The sequence below is a fragment of the Borostomias antarcticus genome (genome assembly GCF_949987555.1).
Source record: "Borostomias antarcticus genome assembly, contig: scaffold_160, whole genome shotgun sequence".
NCBI classification, from domain to species: domain Eukaryota; kingdom Metazoa; phylum Chordata; class Actinopteri; order Stomiiformes; family Stomiidae; genus Borostomias; species Borostomias antarcticus.
This window is the reverse complement of record NW_028175777.1, coordinates 51,998-71,554: the sequence shown is the minus strand read 5'-3', so window position 1 is coordinate 71,554 and position 19,557 is coordinate 51,998.

Sequence of the window (19,557 nt, the reverse complement as noted above, 5' to 3'; positions counted from 1 at the left end):
CTGAACACCATTAACAGTTTAGAACATTTTATTACACAAAGTAGATTACAAATTAAAATTATACATATTTACAAGGATGAGGTTTACAGTCTGTCACATTACGCATAGCCAGAAAAGCAAAAAAAAGTATGTACAAGCTCTGGCTAGCAACCCATTATCTGACAATTGCAAAAGTTCTAAAAACAAAAATGAAACAAAGTGCGCATTCTGTGGCAGGCAGACCGGGAACAGACCGTTGTATCCCACAAAAAAAAGGTTAAAATTTACAAAAACTATTTACAAAAAAGGCATCCATCCTGGCAGGCTGGAAAGGCAGGTTTAGGGAGACGGGCTGGGGGTCACCCACATCTGAATCGAGGGTCTGGGCAGAAGAGGTCATCCTCATCTGAATACTCCACTGTGGTCAGGGCTGGAGCTGCGGTCAGGGGCTGGGCTGGGGAGGTCAGCTGGGCTGGAGCAGATGACTAAGGACATAATGAAATGGCTGTAAAAGCAAGTCGCATACGTTCATTGGAAGCGTGCCATGTCACTGGATACGAGAAAATTAACTGCCTGACATCACATACCTTTTTGCATCGAGCAGGGGCATGTTTCAGCATCTCCTGCAGCTGGGCAGACACCTCCGTCACAGTGGTGCTTGGCTTACAGGCCATAACTGCACCTTTTAACCAAAAAGGGAATGGTTTCAATGCACATGGCATGAAGCAAAGACAATGGACAATGTATGAAATGAAATATGAACAATCCCTTACGTAATATGACATTGTAGAGGGTCATATTCTTCAGAGGCTTCTTCCCCCTCTTCCCATGGACGCTGTAGACACACCACACACTGTGTATGGCAATGGCTGACAGCACCCGCCGGACCACATCTGGCAGATCTTTGCCGCCAATGGAACTCAGATATCGTGTCTGCAAAACATAAAGACAATCATTTACTTTTACATTTCCTTAACACTTCCCTGCAAAAATAAGGAACAAAGTTCTGCCCTGAAGTTACTCACCATCTTCCTTTGATGATCCTTGTCCTTCAGCTGCTCCTCCAAGACCAGCAGCTCCTCCTCCGTTTTAGCAGGGTGCAGGTCATCCAGTACTGCTCCCCGATAGCTGTCTGCAGACTCGCCGGACAGTCTCTGCTCCAGCCTCTGCTCCAGCCTCATCATTGTCTGTGCCATCTCCCTCAGACTCTGCATGACGCTGGAGAACTGCTGACACATCATCCTCTGGAAGTCTGGATATTAAACACAGATGTGGCTATAAGTAATTGTACGGTCCCATAATGGATATTCAACGCAAAGTATATCCCTACATGCAGCATGAAGTAGTTCACAAAATTCAGCATACCAGCATCTGCAGAGCTTGATGGCAACACTGCTGGAGCTGTTGGTCTCACAGGCGATGGCATCAGAGAACTACCTGAAAACCAGAGGATAAAGGGATGAGCAGGAAACTATGGTGCTGGCGGCGTAGTGATTCTGGCATAAGGGGAAGAATCAACTCGACATGAGACATGTCAGACCCTGACCTGGTCTGGCCGGGGTGCTAATCGCTGATGCATGCTGCTCGTGCCTGGACGTCTGAAGGGCTGAAGGGCCTGGGCTCACAGCGCCTTGGCTCAAAGGACCCGGGCGATGAACATCTACTGCTGAGTAGTGAGATGTGAGATGAGCGAATTAGTGAACTGAGTACATGAGTCTTCAGAAAGTCCTGGGTTAACTGTAAGTGTGCAAATATGCATAGACATTTCACCAACACAAACATGCATGGATACCTGCATTGATAACTAGCAGAGCAGGCCTTCCGGCTCTGGCACCTGGCATAGCTGGTCTGGTCTGAGTTCTGCCGACCGGCTGCCTGGGCACTGGAACATATAGTAGAGGTAAATTAGCTCAGATTAGTCAACTCAAGTAGTACTCTTTTGGGACTGTTGAATGCACTTTATTATATTACCTTCGTCACTGGAGTCATAGCGCGTGTTGCGCTGTCTCTTCCTTGTGTCTTGGGAGTTAATCGATTGATGCCTGCTGCTCAAACACCTTCGCCAAGGCACTGGCTACTTCATAATGCTCTGTGTGTTCCTCAGCAGAGACAGAGGTTGTCATGGCTCCTCTTGATGTGCTTGTGGAGGTAGATCTGGGAGGTATAGGAGAATGGGCACTCAGAGCAGGAGAACACCCAAGTCTTGCACAACTCTAACATCACAGCTAGGAGAGCGAATGAGAGAGACCATTAAAAAGGATTATCTCACCTGTAGTACAAGTTCAAATATAGAGTGATTATACGTCATTGTAAATGAGAGCTTACTCTCAATTGATTCACGAGGTTAAATAAAGATTGAATGAATATGTAGCTAGTGGGGGGTTACAACCACACAACTGTGGAGAGAGAATGAGACACTTGGTTCCCTCCTCTACTGGTGTTCATGGCCAATAGCCACACACCTGGAATACTCCAACCCTGATTTAAAGGCATAAAAGTGGGGAACACATTCTTGAGACGGTTCCTAAAACTGGAGGGAAAAAAAACGGGAAAATGATCTTCCCTCTCCTCATCACTCACTTCTGCATGGGGCTGAGCTCTACCCTGTCAGCAGTGGCAATACATGGGATAGCGGCTCAGCACACAGGAGAACTGCACAGAGAGGAAGGAGGAGAGAGAAAACCAACAACAAAAAAGGCAAGAAGGGTTAATAACTGAGCGAATCTTGCATGTTTGCACTACAGGGAAGCAATTGCTCAATTTCCCTGATATTGTGGCGTCACTGGCGTCAGTGATGCGTCTTATAAATCTCACATGTCTACCGCTAACATTAACTCAATATCAATATTCCCATTTGTTTATCCCGTCTATGGAAACGTATGTGCATTTGTACTTACGTGTGCCTGCCTATATTGATGATCAGGTGTTTCTCCACCTAAGGGCTGGCCAGACAGAACCATCAGAGACCATTGGGCTGAGCTGAGGAGAGAGCGACATGTTAGAGTGTATGTGTGCATATGTATATGGTGCTCTTCTGTTAATACTCATGAGGGCATTCAACTGAACAAGACTCACAGAGCCTGTGGTGCTGTCCCAGGACTGCCCCTGGCCACGCCTGTCCCCGTCTTAGCGCTCAGTTCAAACAAGAACTGGGAGGTTGGCAACTGAGAGCATGGGAGGGGAGAGAGGGAGAGAGAGAGAGAGTGGGTGGGTGACCCTCTCGTTGGCTGACATGCACACTCCACAGGACCACGTGATTTCTGACACGTTTAGAGGAACAGGGCAACATGTCTACCACCCTTCACACTCAGTAATTAAATAGATTTTGCAAGACACTATATTAGTAGTCCACATCATGAGTCCCTTTTATGCAAAATTTGGATTTGTATGTGAGTGAAAACGTAGTACACAATTCTTTACCCGTTTGACAGCATGAGCAACCATTTCAACAGTTAAGAGTAACATGAAATCACATCCCAAAACCACCAAGATTGCTGCTGTAACCAAAAAAGCCAAGATGGCTGCTATAACAAATCCTGCTAGCTAGCCTAGCTCCATTGTTGGGGCTTCTAGTATTCTGTTAACGTTAACTTCGGAAAAATGAATGCCTAAAAACAAACACATACTAACGGTGTTGTGGGTTAATGCGAAATCAATGAGTAAGCTAATTATCGCATTTTATTCCAAGCGATGAAACAGTACGAACGTGCAGGAGCTCGCGCGAGCCTGCTAGACTTGAGAAGACTCCACCATTGCCCGTAATTAGGAAACAATGGCCCACGACAACACTTCATAAAAGTTATAGTGTACACAACTGAAATATTCTCACGTTGCCAAGCCAACATTATAATTTAAGCTACAATTACACAAAAGCGAAAGTTATAACAATAATTGCGACAGAGTAATTTTACGTAGGCTACTTAGCTAGCCATGATGTACAGAAAAAGGCTAATCACGTTAGCTGGCTAGCTAGTTAGCTAACATTGGAAAGAGAGCATCTCCATATAGATAATCATTACAAAAGGGTAGCTTGCACATAACATTGGTGTTTTATCTGGGACGATACCAAAATACATAGCTAGCTATGTATACATTGAAATTGAGATACTTACAGGATCTGTGTTGTCGCGGGGACAAAGACAGCGTGTTGGTCTTTCTCAATCGTTTCTGTTTCAAACGGAGCGGAAGTTTAACCCGTCGTCGTTTTCTTCTTCTTCGCTGGGTTTAGTGGCGGATCGCAAACAACTTTAATGTGCATACAGCCACCTACTGTACCAGAGTGTGTAACTTGTTTGTCTAGTTCTTCAATTGTGTCACCTAAGAAAGTAGCCCAATGCCTTGCATTCTACGTTCACTGCTCAGCGTTCATTGCTCACATTTAGGTTGCAAAATTAGGACTTTATTCATAGGCATATTTTTTATCATTATTTTTATTAGGCCTAGACTGCAAATCTTTAGTGTTTATATTAACTGTAAATGAGAAATTACACACAAAAGACATGCAGGATTTCTCCTCATTATTACAATTCTGTAACTGTATGACTTCAAAATTTATTTTAAAACCTAAGTAATTTACAAATGTTCTGACCCACTGTGACACATTTTCAATAAAGTCAGATTGGGACTGTGATGTAACCACATTGTCACGTTATTTAATTACATCGTAGTTACGGATTTAATGAATCACTGAATCAGCTGGGCCCGCCCTGAACGAAACGCAAAAGACGTAATCTCTGTGATGACGGAATGACCCCGGGCTATTCTGCATCTGATTGGCTTACCCTGATATACTTTAACCAATCAAACTGACCACTAAAACCTGACCAATCTCAACCAAGGAAGGCACCATATTAGCCAATCCCAGGCAGAGTAGGGCAGATCATTCATTCCGTGCTGCGCGGTTATTTTTGGTAATGTTAACGACATACTAGTGCAAAAACTTGCATACATGGGATGAATTATTAGTGGATGTCAGAAGATTCAGAAGTAGTGGTGATTGCTCCTTGGCTTAGGCTACCCATACAAATACAAATAAAACTTGATTTGTGCGCTTTCTTTCAGTGAAAGAAGGCACGAAAATCGACTTTCAGACTGTCTGTCTTAAATGCGTCTTGTATTCTGCCATATCGCTTCATTTTCATCCGTGTTTAGCATTTTGGTAGTGCTCCGTTGCCCCCTACAGTCCTCATGAAAATACAGTCCACGTTACGGTCCGTTGACCGGTCTTACTAGCTCGTTATTCACTTAATATTGTAGGCCAGGTAAAATGATGCAACAACTTGACTGTCCCGTCATTCACATTACCTATTGGTCAATCACGTTACACACTTTAGCTATATAGCTACTGGCAGCATCAATGAACATTGAAAACGGAGATCTTGAGTAGGCTATTTGTTGAAAATTGATTACAAAATGAAGTGGATTAAACGAGTTTGGGTTACGATATAAGGTAGGTCTTTTGTGATTAATTACCAGTTGTTATGGCTGTGCGTTTTGCTTTGCCTAGATTTAATCGGCACTCGAGAGCGTTAACTTTGCTTCCTGGAGCGGTGGGCTAAGGCCTAGTAGTAGCCTAAACACTGATTAGTGAGGGAGTAGGCTATTGAGTGCTGTGCCCTAAGGGGGTGTATTTTATCGTTCTGTCATTCCTCTTTGTGGTGCTTGGCCATTGTTGTCATATAATGGCTCTGTGGTTTATTTAGTGTGTCCCTAAAAGCTTGGTTGTTTCTGTATGTTTTTTGCATATAAAAATGCCACTGCTCAGCGCCCTTCTGGTGCTGTGAAACCTCCCATCAGGGCTTTGAAAGCGCATCCCTCCCAAAATTGTGCGCGCTGCGCGCTTGCTTCGCTGGTCCTGACTTGGTCTAGGACCCACCAGACGCCAGGGCTTAGTTGTCTTGATAAAAACATTTTAGTAATTACAATCGTTTTTAACGTGTTTTAACTTTACCAAGACAATTATCCACCCAGGGTTTAGGTTCTCAGGTCACCCCACATATCTGGAGAGGAGAGTTGGCTGGTTAAGTGACTCGTCAAATAAGGCTGAAGATGCTAGTTTCATAAGCTGCAATTTTCTTTTGGGGAAAACTTGTTTATTTGTTTGCACAACAGGGAGGCCCTTTTGCATGTACAGTACTTTGAATCACTTATGATGGACTTGATAGGTTTAGTGTTATTTTTATTTAAAAAGGTTTAACAAAAATGTTTTTGCAAATTCTCCATATAACAGCAATCAACTTATTTTGACAGTTTTGATGAATTCTGAGCAGTGAGGAGACATTCCAAAGATATGGTAATGGTAAGGTAGGTAGACAGACAGACAGACAGACAGACAGACAGACAGACAGACAGATAGATAGATAGATAGATAGATAGATAGATAGATAGATAGATAGATAGATAGATAGATAGATAGATAGATATAGACTTATGTCAAAAACACACAGAGGTAGGTGTCGGTGAGAACTTAGAATAACAATGAGAAATGAGATATCCCTCTAAATCTGGCTGAAAAACGACATAAAACGGGCTTAAAAGCACCTAAACAATTTGTGTGTGCCCCCCCTAACATATTGAATGCCCCCCCTGGCATTTCATTCTGGAAACGGGTCTGATCCAGGCACCTGCTGGACATGTAAAGATGTCCCCTCAACACGTGTGAAGTATGTCGGGCTTTGCAAACAATAAAAAGGGAGTGGTCAGATTTTCAATTTAATTCAAACCTTTATTATTAACCCTATAATATAATAAGGTATTTCAGTAGGCCTATGTTATTTTATTGCCAGGCGGGTGCTATAACAATTCACCTTAATGTAGGCTAGGCTACTTTGTTCCTATAGGAACGGGATACTCAAATAAATGAACAATACTTGAAAATTGAATGATATGTACTTGTTTAAATGAATTCCAATATACCTGAGTTCATGGTTTACAACCACTCATCTCTTACAACATACCTAAATATATAAATACTGGTACATAATAAGGTGAACAGTAGCCTAGCCCTAAAATAGCTCTAAAATCTAAAATGGAACATGACAAGCGTAGGTTTACAAACCTGAGAAATAAAGTAATCAAAGACCTAAGACAGGCTAAGGCATCTCCTTTTATTAACATTATTAATGAGGAAAATGGTAACTGTAAGTTGATCTGGGATAATCTGAAGAAACTGACAGGAAAAGATCATGGAAACTCAAGGAAAAGACTTGAACTAAATGTAAATGGCTGCCTAACTCAAGATGCAATACAAGTCGCAACAGCTTTCAACACCTACTTTGTGGATCCTGTTAAGGCTCTAACATACTGTACAGCCTGCCTACCAATGCTTACATGCAGTGAGATGAAACACATCCTGCCTTCTACCAATGCTCACATGCAGTGAGATGAAACACATCCTGCCTTCTACCAATGCTCACATGCAGTGAGATGAAACACATCCTGTCTTCTACCAATGCTCACATGCAGTGAGATGAAACACATCCTGTCTTCTACCAATGCTTACATGCAGTGAGATGAAACACATCTTGTCTTCTACCAATGCTTACATGCAGTGAGATGAAACACATCCTGTCTTCTACCAATGCTTACATGCAGTGAGATGAAACACATCCTGTCTTCTACCAATGCTCACATGCAGTGAGATGAAACACATCCTGTCTTCTACCAATGCTTACATGCAGTGAGATGAAACACATCCTGTCTTCTACCAATGCTTACATGCAGTGAGATGAAACACATCCTGTCTTCTACCAATGCTTACATGCAGTGAGATGAAACACATCCTTTCTTCGCCATAAATGAAGTATCGGAATCTCAAGTGGCAAAAATATTAAGATCACTCAAAAGCTCTAAAGCTAAGGATGTGTTTGGGCTGGACTCCTCTTTCCTGAAGAAGCATAGGGAGTCACTCTCAGAGCCCATTACCAAAGTGGTTAATGCCTCTGTTAGAAAGGCTGTGTATCCACAGGTCTGGAAGTCAGCTATCATCACACCATTTTTTAAGTCAGGGAATGTAAATGAGGTTAGCAACTACAGACTCATTAGCATTCTCCCTATAGTCTTAAAGATAGCTGAGAAGAGTATATCTGAGCAACTAATCACCCATCTCAACAATAGTCCCTATCCACTTCACCCTATGCAGTTTGGGTTCAGAGCCAACCATTCCACCGAAACCACAAACTGCTTCTTTTTAGAGACTGTAAAAGTGAAAATGGACAAGGGGGGCGTGATTGAAGCCGTGTTTTTAGACCTGAAAAAGGTTGTTGATACAGTTGCAACTGCAGGTGTTAACGTTATTTAGTGAAAGTTATCTTATGTTTTGGTTGGATTGGGTAGCTGCTACCTGCTTGCCAAATATCCTCCCCCAGGCAACTGCTAAAGTGATCATTCACCCGAGTATCAGTCTGTCTGCAGTCAATGACAATGAAACACTTCCCATGTGGATCAACACCAGCGTCGTTTGACAGGTCCCGAGGCAAGCAGTCGGTCAAATAATTGATTTTTGCCCAATAACTGAATGTGAACCTTTTATGATAACCAGCAGAGCTTGCTGATCGTCATTCTGTATCAGAGATAAGCTACCGTTAGAAGTGGACTTGCTTTACTCAACAGTGCCAATGATTCATTCAGCTCGGTTGTAGGCATGACACGTGTACATTCTACTAGAATATACTCTGGACCTAGATCCAATAATGCATTAATTTATTGTTTTGATAGTCACAGCATAGGTTAACTGCTGCTTTAGCTGGATGAAGTAGCTCTCCTATGGGGTAGGAATAGATCATTCTCATGTCATTCCTCATGCGTCATGAAATCGAGGATGACACAGCAGGTAGCTGGCAGCTGAATTCTGCTTGTTCAATGTGGTTTAGTTGTCATTTCATGTAGGCTATACATTAAACGGATTTCTCATGTTTGAAACCAATTGTTCACATGTCGTTAGCAGTACTTATGTGAGAAAGGGCGTTTTTTAAGGCTTGCTACCTGTTGATCACACGTGTCTGGTGGTCAGAATTAAAGGACAATGCTCGTTTTTGACAACCTGGACCTTATTTACGACATATTATAAGACGTTTGACTCACCGAGATCACTTTGGTGTAGTTCGGAGGCATGTAGAAGAAATTTAAAATCCAGCGCGAGCCAGTATATCCATGTAATGGCGGTGGTGGGGGCACTTAGAATGCAGTTTCTAAAAATCTATTTTCTGCCGCGAAACGGTTGTTTTCATCAATCTGTCTTCATGAATCGCTAGTTGTGCTTACATAGAGCATAGGCCTGTGGTGGTATTTCACATGCCTCTGTAATATGATCTTCCTCACTTGCTCCAGCACGCATGCGCACAGCGTGCTGGAGCAACGATTGCGCGCTGTGCGAGGAAGCTATTTCGTTTCGAAAGACGTTTCTAAAGATCATATTACAGAGGCATGTGAAAAACCACCACAGGCCTATGCTCTATGTAAGCACAACTAGCGATGAATCCGGATTCCAAGCCCACACCAGCAGCCACGCCCAACACTACCATCCCCACGGGTCCATCTCATAATCTCATAATAATAAGAACAGTAAAGGATTTCCCTGCAACTATTCGAACCCGTCCCCCTGGGTGAGGAACGGCGCTGATATGGAGAGAGTCAGTCCTAACCCTGATCTTATCAATGAAATTTGATCTGAAACTTCAAAACGTTATGAATGACAGTTAGCTTTACCCGTCCAGTGATTGGTCAGATAAACTGTCCTGTAATGTCCCTGCTTCAGCTCTAATGAATATGTCTCGACTGTAACCTGAGGATTCACCTGTACAGAATAACTCTGCTTAACACACTTGACCACTATTGGCATGACCACTCCCTACAACCTGTGGATGACAGGATGTGATTAGGGTGTGGTGTGAGTGAACTGTGTGAAAGTGTCCCGTCTTCCACCCGAGGTAGCGCTGTCCGTCCCCTCGAGGTGCTGCACGTGATCACTCGCGTCCAGAGTAAACCGGAAGGCCTTCTCCAACTCCATCTGTGGTACAGGAAACAAAAAGGAACTATCACAGTATCAGACGTTCTACAAGGTATATTGGTTATAATGCCCTGATGGAAGATGAAAATAAAGGATTAATTATCATGAAACACTGTCAGACTTTGGCTTGTCGGCTCAGGATCTACGCTCTTACTAAGACCCTAACACTCATTTCTGTCCCTTTCAGCAGAGCTACAGTCATTGAACAGTGGCACATATTGGGATATTTCAGAGAATGCCCCAAAATGCGTTCTTCACCCCGAGTTTGCCCTCATGCCTAAGACGCATGATTCTTTAGCTCAAGGGCTCTGTTCGAACAACACTGCCATCGTTGTCCCTGACTTTTGGAGTGTTAGGCCACTGATGTTATTTGATGATTGTCTACGTCCTGAGTCCCTGAGAGTGTCTCAACCTGAGTGTCATGACCTGTGGTGGTTCTAATCATCAGAGGGCGGTGGTTCAACCACCTTGCATTGGCAAACGATGTTCAAAGCGTCTGGCCAAGGCACACCCTCCTGGTGATACTTGGTGAGCCTCTCCTTGATGACGCGATTCATGCGTTCTGTCTGACCACTGCTCTGGGGATGATAGGGACAGTGGAGTGATGGTATCAATCTGATAAGGTGGAGACGTTTGGACTGGTGACAGATGTTTTGGACTGGGTTCTTGATTTCGGGCCGCATTCTTGGCTGCTTGGTCCGCCAAAGCGTTCCCTCGGCTGTCAGCGGTGTCACCACGCGTGTGGCCCTTGACCTTCAGCACCGTCACTTCTTGTGGGAGGCGGATCGCCTCAATCAGTTCTCCATCGATGGTGAAGGCTGTCCACGGCTGCACCTCTTTTGCCAGGGGCACACTGTAGAAGCCTTGTGTCATGTCTATGACGGTGAACCATTGTGCTCTGGTTTTAGGGCACTGAAGATGGTCGACGGGTCCGCCACTAGGGGCGCCAATTTGTCCACATACTCGTTTGCCACTCTGTAGTCCACACAGAGGCGCCATTCTCCCGAAGGTTTCAAGACTGGCCACGCCGGGCTGTTGGAGGCGCTGCGGGCTTTCTTCAGGACCCCCCGTTCTTCAAAGATTTTGAGGAGTGGTTTGACCCCTTCAACTGCTCGGGGAGAGAGTGGATATTGACGAGTGCATGGTGGTGGCCTGCCTGTGTACTGTAGGTGACCGGGTCCATTTTCAGAAGTCCATAATCATTTTTGTCTTTTGCCCATATGGGATGCTGGGTTAGGTCCGGTTTAGTCACTCGTCTCAGTTTTGTGAGTCAGATTTTTCCCCCTTGGAATTCAAGAGATGAGTTAATTTGAGTCAGGACGTCAAGTCCTAAGAGAGGATCTCCTACGAGCCCCACCCAGATTGATGTTTGGAACTTGTGTTGTAACTGGAGGGGGCCTTTGACCCTAGGGAAGGATGTTTCCCCGTTGGAGCGGGAGTCAAGACAGATTCTGGAGGTGGGGGCCGAGTAGCCCCCCCCCCCGAAGCAGATCCAGAGATTGATGGGTGTGTGTGAGCTGCCGATAGAGAGAGATCAAGGTGACAGACAGCTCAGAGAGAAGCTCAGTTTGTGTTGTCTCGGAGTCCTTTGGTATCTGTTGAAAGTGAAAGCAAGGCCCTTTTGATTCTGTCGCACGTCAATGGTTAGCTGCGATAAGACCTGCTCTTGGGCCTGTACTGCCCCTGTAATCTCTACTCTGTCTCTCGTGATTGTCAGTATGGCAGCGTCAGGTCAGCCTGCCCTCTCGATAACTGTCGTTTCCAATTTAGTTACAAGCTCCTGTTTTGCTTCCTTTAAGCCTGTGATGCAGGCCTTCAAATCCTGTCTCACTATTTCTGACTGGATTTTCTCCATCTGAGACTCATATTCTGATCTGCTGAGAATCAGGGAACACCATTGGAGGCGTTCATGTGAGTCTCTAGGGAGACAAGTTGTCTTCCCCCAGGCCCTTGTGATGTCGGCTAAGGGCCATCCCCCCTCCCCCTCTGCTTGAATATCATATTTAGCCACCACCTCATCCTGTAACTTGATTAAGTTAAGCCTTTCCCAGATAGCCGGTGACCTATCGTTACTTATTTCCCTTAAAGTGACATTGGGCGTTCTGTGTCACCTTTCTCTTGTCATTTTTGGGGGGCGCTGGGCTCCCCCGCAGCATCCGAATCTGGGATCTGCTTAGTTGGACTGGGAGACATTATGGGACAGAATGTTGTGCCAAGTCCTTTAAGGAAATAAAGATGTTGAGACTTTCTGGAGACTGGGAGTGAAGTGTGTGTGGTAAAAAGCACCCTCAAGGTCGCCTTGAGGAATGTAAGAGATATGAAGCAAGCGATATCTCTGCCGTTGGGCTAAAGAAGAGAGGTAGCCTACCGCTCAGTGAGCGGATGAGAATAAAATAATAAAAGTTTTGGCCCTTTATTTGTTGGGACCAAAGTGTGTGTCTACGCACCGGATCTCAAGTCCCGTTTCAACACTTCTGGACAGCTCCTACACTGCTCGGTTTGTCAATGACACTCAAGTCGAGAATAGATAGCTGTATATGTGCAGTTGAAAAACCGCTGGACGTCTGTTCTACACCACTCGGATTCTGTCCTAAAACACGCGAGCTGAGAATTAGTCAGGTGTCTATGTGCACATATAATTGGAGCTCATTAGAATGCATTCATAAATTATTGCAGGTATACCTTTATTGTTATAAATATGTCTAGACATTTAATCATAGTTTAACGTGTTGGAGGCTATGTGTGTGGTTTATTAGATTGGTTCTTTCTTGAGAGACAGAGCACTCACGGCCCGTTGGGCGAAACCCCGGTCAGTTCAGGCAAGGCGTCCCCCTGGTCTGTGTTCGGCTGGTATTCGGGTTGTGCTTGGCTCTGTCTTCATCCGGGTCTCACGGCACCAAATTGTTGGCTTTCGGCTCTGTCTTCAATCCGGGTCACAGCACCAAATTGTTGGCTTTTGGCGTTTTTCTTCTTCTGTTGCTCTGCGTTGTGTATTTTTTTTGTAAGCCTTGAGTTGCAGCACCATCTAATTATGAACCACGATGTTAATAGCTTTCTTGTTGTGATAGTCTTTGATGAAATCACCCAACACGGGATTGGAAGCGGCGACAGATGATAGATTTATTGTACAAAGATGCAGTCACATGGAACACTGGGATGTTTCCCTAGTCTCTCTCTCTCCCTGATTCTCTGGGATGTTTCCCTAGTCTCTCTCTCTCCCTGATTCTCTGCTGGCTGCGGCTGTGGCGCGAAGTCAAGGCCTTAGACTTCCCTTCCCGCATGGTGTTATCAGCGGGCCTGCCTGCTGGGAGTAGCGAATCTGTCCGTCTGAGTTGCCTACCGTTTCCAAATCAAAGTCTCAAGGTTTGGTTGAGACGTTAAATAGTGCTCTCTCGGCCCACCCCCCACGCCTAAGCCTGCCCGTTTAGGTGAAGCTAGATTGGTGGAGGAGTGACCATACAGATGTGTCGCCTGTCACCCTAACATGATATCTTAATCACCATTGGCTGTCAGTCTAGGTTGTGTCTGTTTATAGTGTCCCATAGAGATGTGTCATTAATACCCCAGAGGAGAGGCCCCCCCTGTGGCCTAAGTGTGACCTCTTGACACCCACTACCCTGAACGGCCACAGCAGCATCAGCTGTCTCCTTCTATCCCTTCCAGTGCACATCCCAGACTGTTTACATGAGCACAAAAACACACAAACAAGCATTACATTGACTTTAAGACTCTGTGGACTTTTACCTATATTCTTCAACGTGCCTGAACGGGATACCGGTGTCTGGTGTTGCAGTAATAGCTGTCACTTTAACTCGGTCGCCTCCGGGTCGGATGTTAGTTTGTTTTGATTGACTTGCTGTTCTGTGTCATCATCATCATCAACAAAGCCTGCCAGGCGCACACACACACACACACACACACACAGCCATCGTGACGTAGGATGCCAAGGCAAGTTCGAGTACCGCCACGTGAACTTGGCAAACAGACAACCCGAGGCTAAGCTCAAAATGGATGCTGTTTAAAATCTAGCTCATGATTCGTTTTAGACACCGACAGCAGTCATCGGTCATGATTTCTGTCTGATCTACCCCTGCACTGCCCTTGATAAGAATCACCCACTGACGACAATGTAGCTATATTCAGTCCCTCCAGAAAAACGTGATAATGCGATCGCATAATTCATTGCATAATCAGGCAAAAGGCGCAGATAATGCAAGGGTCACATAATTTTAGAAAGTGCGCATTTTCACCGCGATAATCACTGAACTCAACGCAAAAAACGTAGAATATGTGGGGCTCGCTTGATTTCATACTTCCCGCATTTTTCTGCTTCAAGTTGTAATGTTTTTCACCTCATTTGTAGGGTTGCCACCTTCAATGGGGAAAGATAAGGGACACCTTGCCAGCAGTCCCATGCTCACGGAACACAGATCAAGCAGGGGTCTGGGGGTCCTCCCCCATGAGATTATGAGTGTCAGACATCTCATTTCCTGCATTCTAGTGAATTGCACCAATTTCTGTTTAATATATCAAGTTCAAAGTCCTCTGCTATTCTCATCATGAATGAAGGAAATAAATAGCCAATAAGAGTAGGCTAAAGCACAGCTGCATCGATTATATTAAGATCAAATCAATAAACATCAGATCATAGACATGGGCAAAATGTTTGGTCTGATAAACTTGGAAATAGCAAATGACCTGGACGACCACAGAGACCAGACATCGGGGTTGTTTATAAGTTCCAATGCTGCCTTTTAAGGCTGCCTTCAATCATGACGCCGGTCTATACCGTACCTGGGCTAGGCGCTCTCGCATAGCCTATGGTTTTGTTATTTCTCCTATCATTCCAAGCATGTGAAGACGTAGTGTAGGCTATATGCATTAGAGTGGGTTGTGCACGAAAATACAAGACAGGTTCTTGCATTTTTCGCATATTCTCGCAACATTCGCAAGTTCCTGCAACTTCAGAAAATCCCCGCATTTTCAACGCATAAAATCACATAAAAACCCTGCATATTCCAATCAAGGATTGTTGCCTGCATAATCAAGGATTGTTGCCTGCATAATCAAGGATTGTTGCCTGCATAATCAAGGATTGTTGCCTGCATAATCAAGGATTTTTGCCCGCATTTTTCTGGAGGGTGAGGGTTAGGGACTGCACTTATATAGCGCTATTTATCCAAACGCTTTACAATGAAGGCCTCTCATTCACCCATTCACACACACATACAGATGTGGGAACATAAGAATGTTACTTGACCCGCGGTATTCTAACAGGCGCTTTACGGCATTCCGCACCACCGCTCGCCTGCCCATAGGGGCGCAGTAATACCACTCATTGACCCATTGCTGTAGCTCATCTCGCACATTAGATGAGCCTACCGTTCTCAAACTCCTTGTTCTCTGTCTGGTTGTAATTTAATTATTACGAACAAAGCCTATCTATTAATAGTTTCTATCTCTGTAACTGTCGCCGGGTCTATATCTGTTAACTGTCGGGACAAGTAGAAGTTTAATACATTAGGCTGACTGAGTGTTCTCATATGGAACATGGCATCAGGACGAGTAAGATGGCTAACGGAGCTGACTAGAGATGTGTTCGAAATGGTTCACTCACTCCCTATTCCCTATTACCATGGATGTATTGAGTGCGACTCATAGTGAACTACATGGGGAATGATTTAACAGTTTTGGGACACTACATGGAATGTAACTGCGTAAGATATTCATGACTCAAACAAGCAGACGCGCCGATCACTGATGGCAGCAGGTTGAAATATCAGGTAGTACTCAGGTTCCATGTTTAGTTGAATGATAAATCCCATATAAATGGTTGGAATTCTAATGATGTGCAAGTGTGATTTTGTCAACTTTAGTGCTGTCTGCTAATAGCAGGCTGTGAAGCTGCACGATAAGACCGTGATAGCAAGTTAGCTCACGACAGCAGCTTCCATAATATTAACGGTAGCTGTCGGTGGCTAAAAAGCAGATAGCTAACTTTACAACGATGATTCCTGTAGCTATTTTGATTTTGATGCTATTAGTTCAACTTCTCTTTCTCGGGCAGGAACGGAGACGAACTCGCATTAGCAGCAAAGCAGCTAGAGGAATGATCTTAACATTAGCTAACTGCTTTAGCTACTGATAGCTACCGTCTTCTTCACTTCTCCTTCGGTAAAACATGACACCGTTGTGTTTTGGTATTGTGGAGGGCTTAGGCAGAAGCAGGAAGAGAAACCACTTTTGCCCCATATAAGTAAAATAATGGTCTCATAAGCATTTTTCGATTGTAAAATTGTGTAACATAGCTGCAGGGGTGCGCGAGTGACATTTGGGCAGAATGAACAGGTGAAATGAAAGCTCTCCAAGAGATCTTTCTAATGCTATTGGTCAGCTTTGTATGTAGTTTTAATGTGAAAGATACATCTTGAATGCAGTCAAGACAAATTATTTTGCCTCTTAACTTTTGTCAAACCCCCTGGTTCCAGTCAATTGGATTATAGGCTATAGGCTACTTTCGTTTACAATGACGTTACCTTATGAACACAAATAGCTTAACCTATAGGCCTACATAAAAACAATAGCCTAAAACCATGTTTATTTACAATGTATTTTCTTTCACTGATAGCATGCCAATAGTTAGGGTGAGGAAAATGACGCGCGGTCTCTTTAGCCCTGAGACCATCAGGCAGGCAGCTCAGGAGGTCGTTGAAGGCTATATATATTATTATGATATTATGTCTAATAATACATTTGTTGAAAGTATATAGAATTACATGCCAAAAAAATCAGATAGGACACACTTTGCAGCAATGCGACTTTTGCCCCTGTCCTATGAGACTTTTGTCCCGCTCGGCTCGCCCGCCCGCGACAAGAGCTGAATTGTAGTCAGCTTTCCCCGCTGCGCGCAGGACGCGTGCGTCCCCCCCTGATCCGAGCGAGAACGCAGGCGGAATATCGTTCCCCGTCTGAAACGGCCTTGACTCCTGGAATCCCAAGGTCTTTCATATTGAAATTATCTTGATGGTCTGGGGAGTTGCGAGACGTGTTAAGGGAGTGGATCAGTCGTGAGCCTTGACAGTAGGCTACCAGCCTGCGCTGCGCTCAGCACAAAGTTGGATGAATGGATGGACTTACTGGAATCCTGGAAAATGTTTATTGCGCTCTAAAATCATGAAAGCATAAATGTAAAAATGCAGCAACAGAAGTAGTCTAGAGGAGATGGTGGTTTAAATGAATGGCAACACGTAGCCTAGAGGAAAACATAAATTGAGACTGGTGATAATGCTGATAATCTACAGTAGCTAGGGCCTACCTCTGGCTGAGTTTATGGTTACAACCATTCATCTCTTACACATGGGCCTATACAATACTTGCATAATCTACTTTGGACGTTAAATCCATCCATCTATCAATCAAACTAGCGAATTCAATCCAACACCTGTGGCCGGTCATGGCAAAGCACCCGCTAACGCAGGCTACCCCCCTCCCCCACGATCCAGGGCTAGGAAACCGGTCCATCCAGTTTATTTGAATATAAAAGAATTTGGAATCCGCTCCGAGTAGGAAATGAGTCCTTACCCCAAGTGAAGGAGTTCAAGTATCTGGGGGTCTTGTTCACGAGTGAGGGAACCATGGAGAGGGAGTTTGGCCGGAGAATTGGAGCAGCTGGTGCGGTTCTGCAGTCGCTTTACCGCACTGTTGTGACGAAAAGAGAGCTGAGCCAAAAGGCAAAGCTCTCGATCTACCGGTCTATCTTTGTCCCCACCCTCACCTATGGTCATGAAGGATGGGTCATGACCGAAAGAACGAGATCACGGATACAAGCGGCCGAAATGAGTTTTCTCCGGAGGGTGGCTGGGGTCTCCCTGAGAGATCGGGTGAGAAGTTCAGTCATCCGGGAGAGACTCGGAGTAGAGCCGCTGCTCCTTTGCGTCGAAAGGAGCCAGCTGAGGTGGTTCGGGCATCTAGTGAGGATGCCTCCTGGGCGCCTCCCTAGGGAGGTGTTCCAGGCGCGTCCGGCTGGGAGGAGGCCGCGGGGTAGACCCAGGACTAGGTGGCGGGACTACATCTCCGCACTGGCCTGTGAGCGGCTAAAGATTCCCCAGGCAGAGCTGGTTGATGCTGCTAGGGAAAGGGATGTCTGGGGCCCCTTGCTGGAGCTGCTGCCTCCGCGACCCGACCCTGGATAAGTGGATGAAGATGATGATGATGATGAAGAATTTGGTGGGGGGGGGGGGGGGGTTACAATAGTCTAGTCCAGGTTCGCTGGCGAGTGGCGAGCTAGTCAGATGGCGCATGCATGTGTGGACATTGTAGGCCGATTCTGTAAAACCTAAAGAATAAAAGTAGGCTACGTTCAACATTCATTGGAGTGGTCCAGTTGGATAGGCTAGTCTAATCTAAATCAATTGAGGACCTGTATTTTCAGTGTTTGCTGGTAGCGAATGCCACAGACAGACAGGGAGGAAATCTATTTGTTTCATTGTTTCATTGTTTGTGCTCTGTATGCACAAGATAGTTAATGTTCGGATATAATTGGCAGTAGGGCGGGAAAAAACCCTATCAAAGGCCAAGATTAGAAGGGATTTGAAGATGTAATTGGTCATTTTAAATGGGCCTACTTTATCTTTTGATGCCTATTTGAACGGACTGCATCGATCAATGCAATGACTCTCCATGTTTTTCAGTTTTACCCTTTTCATCAATAAAACATCATTTTTACAACCATGTCTCATTGATTGGGAAGGCATTTAGAGCTGCCGGTCTATTAGCCTACATTCGGACTCAGAGGATGACATAACTGTTTATTGAGAAACAATTGCAGGCTGGGCTATATAAAGAAATGCCACAATGCATGTAGTCTAGATATATTACATTATGGTTAGGCTTTAGCCTACACTTTATGGTAGACTGCCCTCTCGCTCGCTAAGCAGGCTACATTGTGGCTGTTTTGTTCATCGCAGAAGCCTATATCCTAGGCTACACATTAAAAAAATGTTTTTTTTTATATAGGCCTAGAAGGAATCAGAATATATGGAAATTTAATTTTAGCCTATTTTAAGACTATTCAAATTCTGCTTAGAGGGAATTATTTTCAACGGACATTATGACCTGAGCATAATTAATAATTATCTAAGTTAATATAGGCCTATGAGAACGCAACGCTTTTTACGGTAGGCTAGGCCTATGCGTCTTGTGATTGTACTGTAGCCTAGGCTACAACTTAAGGCTTATTAGGCCCTATTGAATTCCTTTTATAGCCTACTAGGCTACTCATTATTATCGAATTATCTAGTTGATATATGAATAAAACAATAAGCCGTTTTAATGGCTATGGGCTACTAGTTGTAGCTATACACGAGTTGATGCGCTCTGCTCTTACGCACGGTTGAGGCGGCAGCTCAAATACACTTCGCACATATCCTCTGCTATAGCCTCTCACAGACAGCCAAGGTGCACTTCATGCATTGGTAGACAGTTCTGTTCTTGCTGCAGCTTGTCTTCACCATGCAGGTATTTTGGTGGGGGTATTCTTCTGTGGACACTGCGAGGGGCGCCGCCGGTGGCTG